The 18,628-nt window shown below is 41.8% G+C and overlaps 1 protein-coding gene across 1 annotated transcript in view; it reads left to right on the top strand.

Moving 5' to 3' along the window:
* The first annotated feature begins 348 nt into the window (after positions 1 to 348).
* Positions 349 to 18,628, top strand: part of sbno2b (strawberry notch homolog 2b) — a 102,855-nt gene continuing 84,575 nt past the window's right edge. The window contains exon 1 of the mRNA XM_029696017.1: positions 349 to 529. The gene's annotated coding sequence lies outside the window, so the exon portion shown is untranslated. The remainder of the gene's footprint in view (positions 530 to 18,628) is intronic.

Here is an 18,628-nt window from a genome sequence, read left to right as displayed (position 1 = left end):
TTTGTTTTCTCGTGATTTGGTTGGGTCTAATTGTGTTCATCCAACTCGGGAGCTCGGACCTCTTTCTTAGAGCTCCAACTTTCCGATCTGAAGATCGCTGACGTCATTATTTGACCTCGTATATTCCGAGTTCCCAGTTGTCTTGAATGCCTCATGAATGAGCGACGTAACTGATGCTGCGTTCATATACTAGTCGGAACTAGGAAACTCGGAAATATACGACTTGATAACTGGTTATAGTTATACACGTGCCGCATTCAACAAACTAGCAAGTCGGAAAGTTTCCGAGTTTCCTAGTTCCGACTAGCAATTGAACGCGGCAGGAGTATCCCGCTGTGTGACATACAGAGTGACGACAGCAGAGGAAATATCTGCTTGCAAGATGGCGGCGTCTATCAGGAAGTGAAGAAAACAACTGAAAATAACAAGTTGGACCAAATTCCTTGTTTTGGTCCGTTTTAAAGCAATAATTCGATTGAAAACATAACTGCGAACGGATCTTGAATTCAGAATAAGAAACACATTCGTGGTAAGTTTAATTTAAGCTTTTCATAAAGCTAAAACACGGCGCGAACGACACATCGTCAGCTATTCTTAGCTATCAATCCCCTGCTAAATCGACTCAAGACTTCTCAAGCAGTTTGAGCAACATAGTTAGCATGGTAGCCAGGCAAGCTAATAGTCGTCGCACTTCGATAGTACCTATTTGTTTAGCTAGCTGACGTTGGTGAATGTGTAGCTAAGTGGTATTTAACGTGAAGTTAATGCTACTGAAAGATTGTTGTCAAATGTCTGTTTTTGTTTTGTAGTTTTCAATCTTCGTTTAGCTATCGTTATGTCTAGCCAGTCGCTAATGCTAGTTAGCTACGCTTTTGGTACTAACTAGTTAGCTCAGAGAGCACCTTGGCTTGGCTAGTGGTGACTAGGTAGCTATCTCTGCCTTTGTACCAAAGATTTCCCCTAAATATTTTTGTACTGCTTAGTTAGCTAGCCTAGCTAGTTCCCGGCATTGTAGGGACATGATTTGTCATCAAAGTAACTTTATTTTATTTATCGGACTTGCATTTAAAGATAACCTTAACTATGTTTGCTAGATATCTGGAAAGTATTTGAAATAACTATAGTAGCTAGATAGCGAACGTTAAGGCTTGTTTACACGAAGTCTATGGTATTGTTGGCTATTACGCTAACCATAAATGTAAAGCCTTTACTTTACTAAAGAACCGCGTTAGTTTTTTTATGAACAGTGGCTAGCTAGGTATTACGTATTTGAGTGATCATCGGTTGAACCTTTAGTTATGTAGTTATTAACAGAATACACAACAGGTTTTCCACATTGAAAGTATATCTTTTTTCATTGTGATATTGATAGCCCTCACATCCGCGCTTTCATTCCTAATCCTTTCTGAATCAGTGGACAGTGTGACCAGCTTTTCTTTTAATGCGAACTTTGGAACTCTAATTCACATTACATTTAACATGTCTCTTTTCATAGCTAGTACGTTTGATATGATGGATACAAAGTAGACAACCATATCCCAATATAATATAGATGGATAAGGCTCAGATGGAAAACAGACATTTTAGAATTTAATTCAATTTGTTACACGCAAACCCACACAGAATTATAGAGTTGTGAGGTGCATGATAAGTCACTGACAGTCAAAGGCAAGGCAGCACATCTCTTGTTTGGCTGAAATACCTTTCTATGTGAATGTCGCATGTTTAGAGCCATAGGCACTTGCAGGCGTACTGACTCTAGTCACAATGCAGTTCCCGACCTGTCTGCAGGGGTTTTTCTGGCTCAAAAGGGGGCTTAGGTAATGGGTGTGGTCGCAGCAGCTGAATTTTAGAGGCCCACATCTTGGCAACATATCGAAAATTTGTGGAGCTGAGAGAAAATGTTGCTGTTTTAAGCTCATTCCTGCCATTCTACATATTCTGCCATGGAGCTGAAAGAAAATGTTGCTGTTTTGAAGCAAATTTCCTGAAATTCTATGCATTTTGCTTTGGCTAATGCTGTGTTCTTTTGCTCTAACATAGTAACAAAATCTGCTAAATTAATTGTTTTGGGGATTTTAAATTCTCCCTGACTAGCTTTTATTTGTGATTGTTAGTTCTCAAAGATCATATTATAAAAAAATATAAAGATCTCATTATCTACATACTCTCTATCTGGTTTTAGTCATTTAAGTTTATACTGAAAGCATTTTTCCATCCCTAATTTTGATCATATTTTTACACTGTTTGGATTTATGCTTACTGAGGAAAAATCCCTGGTCTGTACTTGTGATGAAGGGAAATGTTGACACACGCATTGTGCAGAAGCTTTATGTGTGTTAAGAGTGGGGAAGAGCAGTAGGCAATGCATGTGTCATTGTAGCTTGCCTGGATTGTAGATCACTGACAGCTGTGAGGAGGCATTGACCCCTTAACCCCTTAAGCTTTAGTCCTGCTTGTCTGAGTATGTGTGCAACTGCAGTGTAACTTTATAGGCCTAGCTGTGGAAAGGTTAGCTGTTGTGTCTGCCTGGCATGATACCACAAGTGTTTTTTTTTATGGCTGGCAGTTGAGATTCTCTTGATTCCTTGTAGGCACAAGTAAGGATAATTGCTCATGATGAAATCAAATGACCGTTCTCTTACAAATCTGTAGCCACTTCACAATTTATCCCAGCAGAGTACAATTGCCAGAGTCCCTTCGATGCCTGCAGGCTAGTCAGGGAAAATGCTAACCGTGGCACAGGTTGCCATGGTAGTTTTTCCATGGTCATTTCCCCTAGTGAGGGATGCTATTTGCTGATTGCGTGTTGAATATGCTGTGTTACTGAGCTTCCTGTTTATCCACCATGGCCGAGGGGAGCGAGATAGAGAAGGGTTAGAAATTCATGACATCAAGGCCAATGGCCACCTCTCTGGCTCCCCACGGCTACTGGAGCTTAATGGCAACACACAGGCTCTTTAACTATCATGCAGGAATATGCCCACTGAATGAAAACCACAAGCTTGCCCCCTCTCCTTGCTGGCGGCAGTGCACCCCAGAGCTCGAGCAATAGACACCTGTTCACTTCGTGACATGAGTTGACATAGTCAGGAGTGTAAAAAACTCTACTCCACTGTTCTTATTTTGTCACATCCTGTGAAAAATAGGTGTTGACAAAAACAAATGGATCTTACATAAATAATAAATGCTAAATGTTGACCTCTTTGTATTGAACATACAAACTAACATTTAGGCTATGTCTTCCATAGGATGTAGTCCTAGATAATCTTATGTTTATAAATGTATTACAACCAAAATACCAATGTTCATTAATGTCTTGCTGCTAGGCTGAGTGAGTTGATCCACAGCCTTGCTTCCGGTCACTGTGCCTCAGTGTGGGGGTGCTACTCTACTGCTCCCCCTCCCCTGCGTCAGCAAGTGCACTCCAGCGCTACCCTTTCTGCCAGAGCTCTGAAGGGCACAAGGCTCTGTTGTTGAGCGCAGCAGGGACAGGGAGCAGGGCGTGTGATTTAATGCACCCAAACAGCGCTCTCTTTTTCGCAGTCAGCTCACTGCTTCCCCTGACATGGACTTTTTGTGCTGTGCTACCAATCCCCTCAATCCAGAGCTAGTGATAAATCTAATTTATGGCTTCTGGGCTGATTGGAGCAAGAGTGAAAAATGTAGAGTGGTGGGGGAGTCAGGGATGGGTAATGGGTTTGACTGTTCCCGTCTTTCCTGGAATCTGGCCTTCGTTAGGTAGGCTAATGGTTCATGTATTAAACATGAGCCTGTAGAGCCATGGTTCTTGCAGGAAAAAAGGGCATACTGTTCCTACTACACAGTTAGAGGCGACACATATAGCCTTTTATGGTTGGCTATGTCCTATGTGTGTCTCGGCCACATAAGAGCCATTCTGAAGATGATTAAAATGCAGGAGAGGGTGCTCAATGCTGTGCCTTTCAGTAGGCTGAGGAGTGTCAACATCCTTCTCTGGAAAGGCAAACATTGTAATTTCAACATGGGACTAATCCAGCAAGGAAATATTAGGGCAATATTAACAACCACATGAATGGATGAAGATGATTCTGTCATTGTCCAAGCTAGCCTAGATTGTGGGTAGTGAAATGTAAGATTTCTATTTTAACACATACCCAGCCGCACATCTGGTACTTATTAAGTAGGCTACCTGGAAATGTATTCAGAACATAAGTAATATTTGTATTCATAAATAACAAAAAGTGTGTTTTGCATGTACTCGGAGCATTCCCATGAGTAACTACAGAAATAGATGATTAGCTGCCATTTCTGATTTTCTTTCTTATCAATTATGTGTGTAAAAACTGCAGAGCTGGGCTGTTTCATTAGTAGTTCATTAATGGAGAAAGATTAGACACTGAGGTATTGAGTGAGGTGTTGCTGGTTGAGAGGATGGTATTTATTGTGTGGATGGTTTCAGTCAACTCGTTTGGAAGTATAACCTGGTCCCAGATCTCTGTGCTTTATCTTAATCCTCTGCGTGACAGTGGCAGACACTCGGAGTTGTCTTAAGGAGAACTCACCAGACCGATTTGTTTATATTCTTTTGTTTTGCTTGCCTTGCATGGGTAGATTTTTCAATCAACACCGCAGTCTATTCCTCACATCCTCCTCCCAAATCCGAACACACACCTATCACAAAGTTAAGGTCAGCACATCCGGTGCCAGCCTCCGTTGTTGACAAAACGTGTTTTACTAGCCTGAGTTACAAAACTCTACACCACCATTCATTTTTTTTTACTTCTTGATTTTTACAAACATTCAAATTATTTGTGTGTTTGGTGTAGACTTACCTTGGCCTGACGGTTTTTGATAGCCGTTTTAATTCTTTCTCAGACAAGTTGAGAATTCCCTGTCAAGTAGAGAGACACTGAAGCCCAGCTAGCCTGGGCCCCACCTGCCTTCGGTCCTCAAGGGGTTTGCGAAACCACTCGAGGCGAAAGAACGGCCGGACCTCTTCGGCCATTGCACCAGCTGTCGTCATTGGCAGCTCTATGGTAAAAGACACCTCTGTTCCCGGGGCAAAAACCCTGTGCTAACTTGGAGCACAAGTACAGGACATAACAAGGCTGCTTCTGACCGTTTTGCGACAGCTGCCGGGAGCTGACGCTGTCGTAGTCAATGTGAGGTCAAACGTCATTAAGAGGGCTAGCTTGGAACTGCTGAACAATGATTTTAAATAATGGGGTTTTGCTTTCAAAGATTCCAAAAAGCGGCCAATTATTTCATGTCCGGTACCATCGTTGGGCGGTGGGTGTGAAAGATGCAGTAGGCTTCTGGCATTACACACCTGGCTAAAATATTACTGTAGCTCAGTTGGAACTTTTATAGGCAACTTTGACACCTTCTGGAAACAGAATATGCTCTGCAGAAATTATCCATCCAAATCATCTTGTCTCCTGGACTCTGGCCACACATTTTGAAGGCTGCGTTGAGACAATGACTTTTCAATGACCCAAGCCCAGATCAGTAATCCCTACCATTGTGTCGCTGAGTTGTAGTAATCCTGCATCAAATGTAAATTATCCTAGGGGCGTTCAGTCAGAATGTAAGTAACCTAATTTGAATTGTTACTTCTGCTAAGCTTCCCAGTAAAGCGATTAAAAACAATCAAGCATCCCAGAAAAGTGCTAAATATAGCCCACATTAACCTATGTAGCCTAAGAAAAAAGGTTCATGAAATCAATAAATTACTAGTTACAGATGATATTCATATTCAGACATATTCCTATTCTGATCTCTGAAACTTACTAAGATAATACTTTTTGATTCAGTGGTAGCAATGCATGGCTATAACATCTACAGAAAAGACAGAAATGCTATTGGGGGCGGTGTTGGGGTCTTTATACAGAGCCACATTCCTGTAAAGGTTCATGCTAAGATCTCATGCTAAATACTGTTGAAGTAAAATGGCTACAGGTTCACCTGCCGCACATACAGTGGGGGAAAAAGTATTTGATCCCCTGCTGATTTTGTACGTTTGCCCACTGTTCACTGTTCAAATAAACCTACCATTAAAATTATAGACTGATCCTTTCTTTGTCAGTGGGCAAATGTACAAAATCAGCAGGGGATCAAATACTTTTTTACCCCACTGTAAAGCCCATTCTTGTGGGAAGCTGCTATAGACCACCAAGTGTTAATTCTGTATCTGGATAATACACTATATATCGACTGGTCAATAAGCTGTTGGTAGACCAAGATTTCTTTAGTTGAGCAGTTGCATATGATTCTTTTTTTCTCTCCCCATGGTGCACAAGACACCTGTGATTTTCACCTGTCTCAGTGGAGGCCACAGGGATGGCACAGTCCATCACTCTAAGACATGTGATACTGAACTTGTATGTGGTTATATTATGTAAAAATAATGGTGCAACTCTAATAAATATAATTATTATTTTATAACAAATTCACTTTCTCCCGTGTTGGATAAGGTCGCTATCCACTGTTCTGAAACAGTCTCTAGTGCGCTGTAGAATTGGCGCCTTTCCCAATGTTGCTATGTGCATAATAGCAAAGTTAACCAGCATATTAAGATTGAGCAGCAGCAATGATGAGGAAAACGCCCTTGCATTAGCTTAATTTTCTAAGAAAATTGAGGAGGGAGGAAACCCCAACTTAATTAGGCCTATAATCAATAGCCTAACTGTTACATGTGCCTGGCTTTCAATATACACTACCAGTCAAAAGTTTGTCTTTATTTTTTGTATTTTCTACATTGTAGAATAATAGTGAAGAAATCAAAACTATGAAATAACACATGGAATCATGTAGAAACCAAAGAAGTGTTAAACAAATCAAGCAGCGCGAACCACTGCTTTTAATCATGGCAAAGCGACCTGAAACAACCGAATACAAACAGTGTAGCTATTCCCTTCAAGGCAATCAAACAAGCTGAGCGTCAGTATAGAGACAAAGTAGAGTCGCAATTCAACGGCTCAGACACGAGAAGTATGTGGCAGGGTCTACATTCAATCACGGACTACAAAAAGAAAACCAGCCCCGTCGCGGACACCGATGTCTTGCTCCCAGACCAACTAAACAACTTCTTTGCTCGCTTTGAGGACAATACAGTGCCACTGACACGGCCCGCTACCAAAACCTGCGGTCTCTCCTTCACCGCAGCCAACGTAAGTAAAACATTTAAAATTGTTAATCCTCGCAGGCTGCCGCCCCAGATGGCATCCTTAGCCGTGTCCTCAGAGCATGCGCAGACCACCTAGCTGGTGTGTTTACGGACATATTCAATCAATCCCTATCCTAGTCTGCTGTTCCCACATGCTTCAAGAGGGCCACCATTGTTCCTGTTCCCAAGATAGCTAAGGTAACTGAGCTAAACGACTAGTGAGTGCCCTGTAGCACTCACTTCCGTCATCATGAAGTGCTTTGAGAGGCTAGTCAAGGATCATATTATCTCCACCCTACCTGACACCCTAGACCCACTCCAATTTGCTTACCGCCCCAATAGGTCCACAGACAACGCAATCACACTGCACACTGCCCTAACCCATCTGGACAAGAGGAAGACCTATGTAAGAATGCTGTTCATCGATTACAGCTCAGCATTCAACACCATAGTACCCTCCGAACTCGTCATTAACGGCCTACAGGGAGGAGGTGAGGGCCCAAACTGAAATGGTCCACCCACACAGACAGCGTGGTGAAAAAGGCGCAACAGCGCCTCTTCAACCTCAGGAGGCTGAAGAAATTTGGCTTGTCACCAAAACCACTCACAAACTTTTGCCGATGCATAATCGAGAGCATCCTGTCGGGCTGTATCACCGCCTGGTATGGCAACTGCTCCGTCCACAACCGTAAGGCTCTCTAGAGGGTAGTGAGGTCTGCACAACGCATCACCGGGGGCAAACTACCTGCCCTCCAGGACACCTACACCATCCAATGTCACAGGAAGGCCAAAAAGATCATCAAGGACAATAACCAACCGAGCCACTGCCTGTTCACCCCGCTATCATCCAGAAGGCGAGGCCAATACAGGTGCATCAAAGCTGGGAACGAGAGACTGAAAAACAGCTTCTATCTCAAGGCCATCAGACTGTTAAACAGCCATCACTAACATTGAGTGGCTGCTGCCAACATACAAACTCAATCTCTAGCCACTTTAAACAATGCCACTTAATATAATGTTTACATACCCTACATTACTCATCTCATATGTATGTACTGTACTCTATACCATCTACTGCATCTTGCCTATGCCGTTCGGCCATCGCTCATCCATATATTTATATGTACATATTCTTATTCATTCCTTTACACTTGTGTGTGTATAAGGTAGTTGTGAAATTATTAGATTACTTGTTAGATATTACTGCACTGTCTGAACTAGAAGCACAAACATTTCGTTACACATGGTTAGCAGATGTTAATGTGAGTGTATGTGACCAATAAGTTTTGATTTGACCAGGAATTATTTTCCAACAGTCTTGAAGGAGTTCCCACATATGCTGAGCACTTGTTGGCTGCTTTTCCTTCATTCTGCTGTCCGACTCATCCCAACCATCTTAATTGGGTTGAGGTCGGGTGATTGTGGAGGCCAGGTCATCTGATGCAGCACTCCATCACTGTCCTTGGTCAAATAGCCCTTACTCAGCCTGGAGGTGTGTTGGGTCATTGTCCTGTTGAAAAACAAATGACAGTCCCACTAAGAGCATACCAAATGGGATGGCGTATCGCTGCTGAATGCTGTGGTAGCTAGGCGAGTTAAGTGTGCCTTGAATTCTAAATAAATCACTGACAGTGTCACCAGCAAAGCACCCCCACACCATCGCACCTCTTCCATGCTTCACAGTGGGAACCACACATGCGGAGATCATCCGTTCACCTACTCTGCATCAAATTTGTACTCATCAGACCGAAGGACAGATTTCCACCGCTCATGTTTCTTGGCCCAAGCAAGTCTCTTCTTCTTATTGATGTCATTTAGTAGTGGTTTCTTTGCAGAAATTTGACCCATGAAGGCCTGATTCACACATTCTCCCATGAACAGCTAATGTTGAGATGTGTCTGTTACTTGAACTCTCTGAAGTGTTTATTTGGGCTGCAATTTCTGAGGCTGGTAACTCTCTAATGAACTTATCCTCTGCAGCAGAGGTAATTTTGGGTCTTCCTTTCCTGTGGCGGTCTTCATGAAAGCCACTTTCATCATAGCGCTTGATGGTTTTTGCAACTGCACTTTAATAAACTTTCAAAGTTCTTGACATTTTCTGGATTGACTGACCTTCATGTCTTAAAGTAGTGATGGACTGTGAATTCTCTTTGCCAATTTGAGCTGTTCTTGCCATAATATGGACTTGGTCTTTTACCAAATAGGGCTGTCTTCTGTATATCACCCCAACCTTGTCACAATACAGCTGATTGGCTCAAATGCGTTAAGAAGGAAAGCAATTCCACACATTTACTTTAAACAAGGCACACCAGTTAATTGAAATGCATTCCAGGTGACTACCTCCTGAGGCTGGTTGAGCGAATGCCAAGAGTGTGCAGAGCTGTCATCAAGGCAAAGGGTGGCCACTTTGAAGAATCTTAAATCTAAAATATATTTTGATTTGTTTATCACTTCTTTGGTTTCTACATGATCCATATGTTATTTCATAGTTTTGATGTCTTCACTATTATTCTACATTGTAGAAAATAGTAAAAATATAGAAAAAACCCCTGAATGAGTAGGTGTTTCCAAACTTTTGACTGGTACTGTATATTTACAGAAATAAGACAGATCTTGCATCTGTTGCCTGTTTGAGTGTTTGTTTAATAACCTACTCATTCCGTGAGCACCTAGCCTAATGCAATGGCAAAATGTCAGAAAGCAATTTTACAGATTCAGTTTTTTTAAAATCTTTTGCTATGCTGTAATAAAGGCGTACAAATGTTTTTGCGTTAGAACAGGCTGGTATTACTTAATGTATTTAGTGTTTACACTGTTTCAAACAGGCAGAAAAATAATATTGTAATCTAACAGCACCTGTTTGTTACACATGCACGCAGCTCTCGCTCCTATACCCTCCTTTTTCTTGATCTCCTTATTGTTATTATTATTATTATTAGCATCATTATAATAAGTAATGATTAGTATGCTTTGCAACCGGAGTCGCTAGAGCGCGATGGGACAAGGACATCCCGGATGGCCAAACCCTCTAACCCAGTAGCTAAGATGGGGAGAAGTCTGCTCATAATAAAACGCTGCTCTGCCTTCTTTACAAGGCAGGTCCTACAGGCCCTAGTTTTGTCACACCTGGACTACTGTCAAGTCGTGTGGTCAGGTGCCACACAGAGTGACTTAGAAAAATTACAATTGGAAGCACAGCTGGCCCTCAAATGTACACGGAGAACTAACATTGGCTTCATCTTTACTTGTTTTTGTGTTAAGTTTTGACATGCTGAATGCACCGAGCTGTCTGTTTTTAAACTATACTGAACAAAAATATAAACTCAACATGTAAAGGGTTGGTTTCATGAGCTGAAATAAAAGATCCCAGAAGAGTATTTCACCATTGCCAAGATAATCCATCCACCTAACAGGTGTGGCATATTAAGAAGCTGATTAAACAGCATGATCATTACACAGGTGCACCTTGTGCTGGGGACAATAAACGGCCACTCTAAAATGTGCAGTTTTGTCACCCGACACAATGCCACAGTTGGCATGCTGATAGCAGAAATGTCCACCCAAGCTGTTACCAGAGAATTTAATTTATATTTCTCTACTATAAGCCGTTGTTTTAGAACATTTTGCCGAACGTCCAACTGGCCTCAGAAAAGCAGAAAATGTGTAACCACGCCAGCCCAGGACCTCCACACCCAGCTTCTTCACCTGCGGGATCGTCTGAGACCAGCCACCCGGACAGCTGATGAAACTGAGTATTTTTGTCTGTAATAATGCCCGTTTTTTGGGGGAAAACTATTTCTGATTAGCTGGGCATGATTCCCCAGTGGGTGGGCCTATGCACTCCCAGGTCCACCCATGGTTGCGCCCCTGCCCAATCATGTGAAATCCATAGTTTCGGGGCTAATTCATTTATTTCAATTGACTAATTTCCTTATTTGAACTGTAACTCAGTAAAATCTTTGCGTTTATATTTTTTGTTCAGTATACTAGCACACAGCTCGGACACCCATGCATACCCCACAAGACATGCCACCAGAGGTCTCTTCACAGTCCAGAACAGACTGAGAGGCGCACAGTACTACATAGAGCCATGGCTACATGGAACTCTATTTCACATCAAGTAATTGATGCAAGCAGTAGAATCAGATTTTTTAAAAACAATAAAAAATACACCTTATGGAACAGTGGGGACTGTGAAGAGACACGCACAGACACGCTTACACATACAGGTGATAAGACACACACTCTACACACACCTACACATGGATTTTGTAGATATGTGGTAGTAGAGTAGTGGCCTGAGGGTACACACTTAATATGTTATGAAATGTGATGTTATGTAATATTTTAAATTGTATATAACTGCCTTAATGTTTCTGGACCCCAGGAAGAGTAGCTGCTGTGTTGACAACAGTTAATGGGGATCCTTAATGAATACAATATACAAATATGTTTGTCTTTTCACTTTGTAGGTAGCTGCTTGCTAGAGTGGACAGGTGCTAAGGGGACTGATCTAGTTTCTGCTCTGCCCGACCTGTGACATTCTCTCTACTTCTCACCACTGGGGCCCACAGGGCAATCCCTCTCAAGCACACACTGACAGGCACGGAGCTATACGACACCACAGACAAGACAGTATGTCAAGATTTGAAAAAAACAGATAAAAAATTCTCTGACTAATTCATCCTCTAAAAATATAGGACTGTTGAAGCTGTCACCACAAGGCTAAATATTTGCTCTTATCATACATGGGTGAGCTCAACCCGAGGTGGTGTTAAAATGGAGTTGGATGTAATCCTCCTAAGTCAAACACATGAGATCATCTCCTGAGAATGTTCATTCCAATTGACCCTGAGAGATCCAGCATTAAGGAGAGGAATCCTAGAGCGATCAGCTCTTTCACCAGGTCAGAGAGACGGGAACCCTTATCACAGACAATAGCAGGGGGAAAACAATGTTTTGTTCACTTGCTGATGGTTTCTTGTTTTAAGGTCACGTGCACAAGTACAGTGAAATGCCTTTTTTGTTTAATTGGGATCTCCTGCCGGTGGGCGACTGACAAAGTACATTTTTGCCCATTTCTACATGTAAAATCAGTTTGTAAATTACGTCCGGCACTTTTTTATAGATTAACAACATTGTATTTTCTAAGGCCACAACAATGCTTAAACCACATCAGGAAACCACTTTTGAGGGCTGAGAAAAATCTAAGAAATGTAGAATTTTGGGTGTAGTTACCCTTTAATGCACCAGCTAGAGACCATTGTTTGGTTAGGTAGGCATCGTCTACTTTGTACTTAACATTTTAATTGAGAAGATTTTGGGAAAGCCTTTCCATCTCTACCAGAAGAAGGTTATCATTAGCATCATCGCTAGACATAGTGTGGACATATACACGCACACAGACAGACAGGGTCGTTCATGTTGCCGTTTCAGAAAGTTGCAGGAAAATACGAATCACTGATGCATTTTGTTCATGTCTTATGATTAAAACCTGTTTGGGATAGGGGGCAGTATTGAGAATTTTGGAAAAAATATGTGCCCATTTTTAACTGCCTCCTACACCAACTCAGAAGCTAGAATATGCATATTATTGTTCAGGTTTGGATAGAAAACACTCTGAATTTTCTAAAACTGTTTGAATGGTGTCTGTGAGTATAACAGAACTCCTATGGCAGGCAAAAGCCTGACAAGGTTTCATGCAGGAAGTACCCTGTCTGACAAGGAGTCGTGCGTCTTGCATCTGTTTATTGAAAAGTAAGGATCTTAGCTGTAACGTGACAATTCCCAGGGCTCCGATAGGCTCTCAGAACCCGGGAAATACCTGAAGGTTGACGAGGCAGCCTCAGGCTGAAACACATTATCGCCTTTGGTAAGTGGCGGATCAGAGGACCTTTGAATGAGGCGCGTGCACGATTCGCCCCTGTGGAGAAATTTAATTCGGCTGTTTAGGCTCAATGCATATTCCCGGTCGGAATATTATCGCTTTTCTACGAGATAAATGGCATAAAAATTGGTTTTAAACAGCGGTTGACATGCTTCGAAGTACGGTAATGGAATATTTAGAATTTTTTTGTCACGGCAATGCGCCATGCGCGAGACCGTGATGTAGCATTCTGATAGTGTCTAGAACTCACGAACAAAACGTCGCTGTTTGGATATAACGATGGATTATTTGGGACCAAACCAACATTTGTTATTGAAGTAGAAGTCCTGGCAGTGTATTCTGATGAAGAACAAGCAAGGTAAGAACATTTTTCTTATAGGATATGTGATTTTGGTGAAGGCTAAACTGGTTGGGTGTCTAAATAGCTAGCCCTGTGATGCCGGGTTATGTACTTAGATTATTGCAAAATGTGCTTCATCCGAAAAGCTATTTTAAAATCGGACATATCGAGTGCATAGAGGAGTAATGTATCTATAATTCTTAAAATAATTGTTATGCTTTTTGTGAACGTTTATCGTGAGTAATTTAGCAAACTGTTAGTAAATTCCCCGGAAGTTTGCGGGGGTTATGCTTTTTCTGAACGTCACATGCTAATGTAAAAAACTGTTTTTTGATATAAATATGAACTTGATTGAACAGACATGCATGTATTGTATAACACAATGTCCTAGGTGTGTCATCTGATGAAGATCATAAAAGGTTAGTGCTGCATTTAGCTGTGGTTTGGGTTTATGTGACATGATATGCTAGCTTGAAAAATGGGTGTCTGATTATTTCTGGCTGGGCACTCTGCTGACATAATCTAATGTTTTGCTTTCGTTGTAAAGCCTTTTTGAAATCGGACAGTGGGGTTAGATTAACGAGATTCTTGTCTTTAAATAGCTGTAAAATAGTCATATGTTTGAGAAATTGAAGTAATAGTATTTCTAACGATTCAAAAATCGCGCCACTGGATTTCAGTGGCTGTTACGTAGGTGGGACGAGTTCGTCCCACATGCGCCAGAGAGGATAACTTGGGCAAATGTAATGAATGTTCAAATAAGTTCAATACATTTAGTTGATTTCCTATGAAGTTAAACAATTTTTTATATATATTGTTGAATTCGTTTTAATGTCTGGATTCCGTGATTCCGTCCGCTTTCTCTGCAATGCAGATTTTATAGGGCCCTAGTCACCCTTCCGCAGCCTCTGTCTACACCCAAGCCATGTCCCCAGAGCACTCCAAATATCATAGTGTTGTAGTACTCGAGTCCAGGACTCGGACACGAGTCCAACTCATCCCAATTTTCATGACTTGTGACTCGACTTGGACTCGAATTTTGGTGACTCGGAATTTTGGTGACTCTGTTCTATAGCAGTGCGAAGGACGTGCCACACCGGCGCACAGTCGACATCAGCTGTTGAGCTGCGGCGAAGCAAATGATATGTAGCAGGCTGCGCTCTGACTTCGCCTTGATCATAGGCTGCACATCACACAAGCGGCTCTTGCTTCACGGTTACCACCAATCACCAGCCTACTATTTAGCTTTGCCTGGTTAAGAAACAAAAACTGCTCTTGGAAATGTAAAACAATAGTATTGAATAGTATACTCTCTCCCCTTGAGTATAGGCTGTCTTTGAATTTGTCTCGTTCTTTACTTTTCACTCTGCAATAAAAAACCTACACATATCAGTGGGCAATTACAAAAAAGTAGCTGAGATCCTGTTACAATTATTGCAAATAATAATCTGGTCAATCTGACAGGAGCAATTCCTTCTAGACACCATCCCTTCAAAACATTACGGATTTGACATAATTATTGAACATTATTTTAAAATATGTGTATGAAGGACTTATTTGTTTCATAGGCTATTGCATATTGCAGGCAATTATGACCATTGGACAATAGGAAGAAAATCTTTGCGTTACTTCAATGCTCAAATAAAACCTTCCTGCCAGCCCGCCACTAGTTGTTGCTGGGAAGATTTCTTCAACCAAATCTGAGCCAAATCAATAGAGGTGCGAATCTAGCTATAGAAGAGCATCAAGCCGGCAGTATTAGTAATGACTTTAGCCATAGGGACTTGTGACTTGACCATTGGTGACTGAGTCGGACTTGAATCAAACTTAGCCGTAGGGACTCGTGACTCCACTTGGACTCGGACAGGAGACTTGGGACTCGGACTCTAGGTTTAGTGACTACTACAACACTGGAGACTGGTGACCGAGTCCTCTAAACTCTTTCCTTGGACTCTTTGTCAATCTTCAATGCAACGCAGTAGTGTTCTTTCTGCTAATTTCATTGTCAAAGGTTTTATTGAGTTCAGGTGGTTAGGTTCAGTAGATTGTGTAATTGTTCACCATTCACTTGCTGACTGCTGTGTGTTATAAGCACCACCTGCCGGTGGGCGACTGACAGCCACCATTATTCGCCCATTTCTACATGTAAAATTGGTTTGTAAATTACGTCCGGCACTTTGTTCAGGGGTGCTAAGTACTCTCGGCCGACAGACACTCGACAATCCTACTGGTCTGTCCGTGCTATTAATCACATACAGATCTGGGACCAGGCTAGTGTTCTCTCTTCTCTCTGACCTGGTGAAAGAGGAGCTGATCTCTCCAGGACTCCTCCCCCTAATGCTGGATCTCTCAGGGTCAATCGGAATGATCATTCTCAGTAGATTATCTCATGTTTGATTTAGGAGGATTACCTCCAACTCCCTTTTAACCCCACCTCAGGTTGAGCTCACCTACAGTGCCTCCTCACCTGTTGCCTTACAGCCTGAATTTAAAATGGATTAAATGAAGATTTTTTTGTCACTGGCCTACACCCCATAATGTCAAAGTGGAATTATGTTTTTGGGAATGTTCACAAATGAATGAAAATGTAAAAGCTGAAATGTGTCTAAGTATTCAACCCATTTTGTTATGACAAGCGTAAATAAGTTCAGATGTAAAAATGTGTTTAACAAGTCACACGAGTTGCATGGACGCACTCTGTGCAATAATAGTGTTTAACATGATTGTTTAATGACTACCTCATCTCTGTCCCCCACACATACAATTATCTATAAGGTCCCTCAGTCGAGCAGTGAATTTCAAACACAGATCCAACCACAAAGACCAGGGAGGTTTTCCAATGCCTCGCAAAGAAGGGCACCTATTGGTAGATGGGTAAAAAAAATACTTTGAGTATATCCCTTTGAACATGGTGAAGTTATTCATTACACTTTGGATGGTTTATCAATGCACCCTGACACTACAAAGATGCAGGCGTCCTTCGTAACTCAGTTGCCGGAGTTGAAGGAAACCGGTCAGGGATTTCACCATGAGGCCAATGCTGACTTTAAAACAGTTACAGAGTGTAATGGCTGTGATAAGAGAACTGAGGATGGATTAACATTGTAGTTACTCCACAATATTAACCTAATTGACAGAGGGAAAAGAAGCCTGTACAGAATAAGAATATTCCAAAACATACATCCTGTTTACAACAAGACACTAAAGTAATACTGCAAAAAATGTGGCAAAGCAATTAATTCTTTGTCCTGAATACAAAGCGTTATGTTTGGGGCAAATCCAACACATTACGGAGTACAATTCTCTATATGTTGAAGAATAGTGGAGGCTACATCGTTATGGGTATGCTTGTTATCGTTAAGGACTAGGGAGTTTTTTTACAATAAAAATGAACTGAATGGAGCTACAGGCAAAATGCTAGAGGGAAACCTGGTTGTCTCCTTTCCACCAGACACTGAGATGAATTCACCTTTCATCAGGACAATAACCTAAAACATAAGGCGAAAACTACACAAGTTGCTTACCAAGAAGACAGCAAACGTTCCTGACCGAGTTACAGTTTTGACTTAAATCTGCTTAAATCTATGGCACGACTTAAATGGCTGTCTAGCATTGTTCAGCAACCAATTTGGCAGAGCTTGAAGCATTTTGAAAAGAATAATGGGCAAATATTTTTCAATCCAGTTGTGCAAAGCTCTTAGACTTACCCAGAAAGACTCACAGTTGTAATTGCAGCCAAAGGTGATTCTAACATGTATTGACTCAGTAGTGTGCATACTTATGTACATTTAGAGCTTTCTGTATTTAATTTTCAATAAATTTGCCAACATTTCTAAAAACATGTTTTCACTTTGCCATTATGGGGTATGTGTGTAGATGGGTGAGGAAAAAAATATATTTAATCCGTTTTTAATTCAGGCTGTAACACAATATGTTCATTAAGTCGAGGGGTATGAATACTTTCTGAAAGCACTATGTAAGATACAAGCTCATATTTAGCCTTGTGGTGAAAGCTTCAACAATCCCTCCTTTTTAGAGGATGAATTAGTCGCAGATAAAAACATTTTTAGAGCTGAAATCTTTAAGATAATATTACGCCAAGAAATCTTAAGATTCTGTCCTGTCTGTGGTGACGTAGCTGCGTGTCTGTGTTTGAGAAGGAAAGGGATCGCCCTGTGGGCCCCACTGGTGAGAAACAGGTTGGGCTCCATGTGAGAATGTCACAGGTCGGGCTCCACCTGAGTCTCCAGAGAGAATGGAACAGAAACCAGATCAGTCCCTTTAGCACCTGTCCACTACAGGAAGCAGCTATCTAGAAAGCAAAAAGCTTCTGTTAGGCTGGCACTGGACATGCAAGGTAGGCCAAAACAGAATATAAAATGGCATACAGAATGCAGCGAGTGGTCTGGGGGATGGCGTTGACTTTGCAGCCACTGTGCAGCATTTAGTCCACCCCCAGCTTCCCCATCTCTTTCAGTAGTTTGTCATTCCAGCCACTCAGACTCTGTCTACAGCCAAGCCAGGTCCTCAGAGCACTTAAAATATCATAGGTGGTGACTGATTCCTCAAAACTCGTGCCTCACCTTGTCAAGCTTCAATGCGAAGCAGTAGCTTTATTGCTGCTAATTTCATTGTTGAATGTTTTATATAGGTTAGGTGCAAGTCAAACAACCTGTATTGTGTTATTTAGGCTGCTTTCTGTTTCACTTGGAGCTGAGCTTGTTGAAGGGAGCGTATAGTACCTTATGCAAAGACAGTTTAAAAGCTTTCAACAGCTTTGCTGTTCTAATATAGGCTAATGTAATCTCTCCTTTCCCCCTGCTTGGGTTTGACGGAAAATGCTATCCTGCTATCTGCTAGTGTGTCCACACAGTAGGCTACTCTGTATCCAGTCCCCTATGGCTTGGATCAGAATCACCTACTCATTGTTAACGCCAGCCTATTCAGATTCAGGGTACGCTCCAGGGTTTCCTTAGCCGGTAATAAAATTGTAGCTGGACAAATTTTCCAGGGCTGCCTTGCTACTGAGGAGAGGGAGAACGCAGTTGAGGAGCCTTGGCCTAAGATACTGTTGATAGTGAAGATGGAGTCCTTTTTCAATGAAGTAAAACAAAAGTTAGTGCCTCTGGTGAAAAGGCTACCATTAACCACTTTTTGCGACCCTTTGACTTGGCCTACTTCTGTGTCTAGCAAGTGTCTGTCTGTGTCTGTCTGTGTCTGTCTGTGTCTGTCTGTGTCTGTCTGTGTCTGTCTG

This window comes from Salmo trutta, chromosome 17 (assembly GCF_901001165.1).
Source record: "Salmo trutta chromosome 17, fSalTru1.1, whole genome shotgun sequence".
In the NCBI taxonomy this organism is placed as follows: domain Eukaryota; kingdom Metazoa; phylum Chordata; class Actinopteri; order Salmoniformes; family Salmonidae; genus Salmo; species Salmo trutta.
The sequence above is the reverse complement of the archived record's forward strand: the minus strand, read 5'-3'. Positions and strand labels throughout refer to the sequence as shown.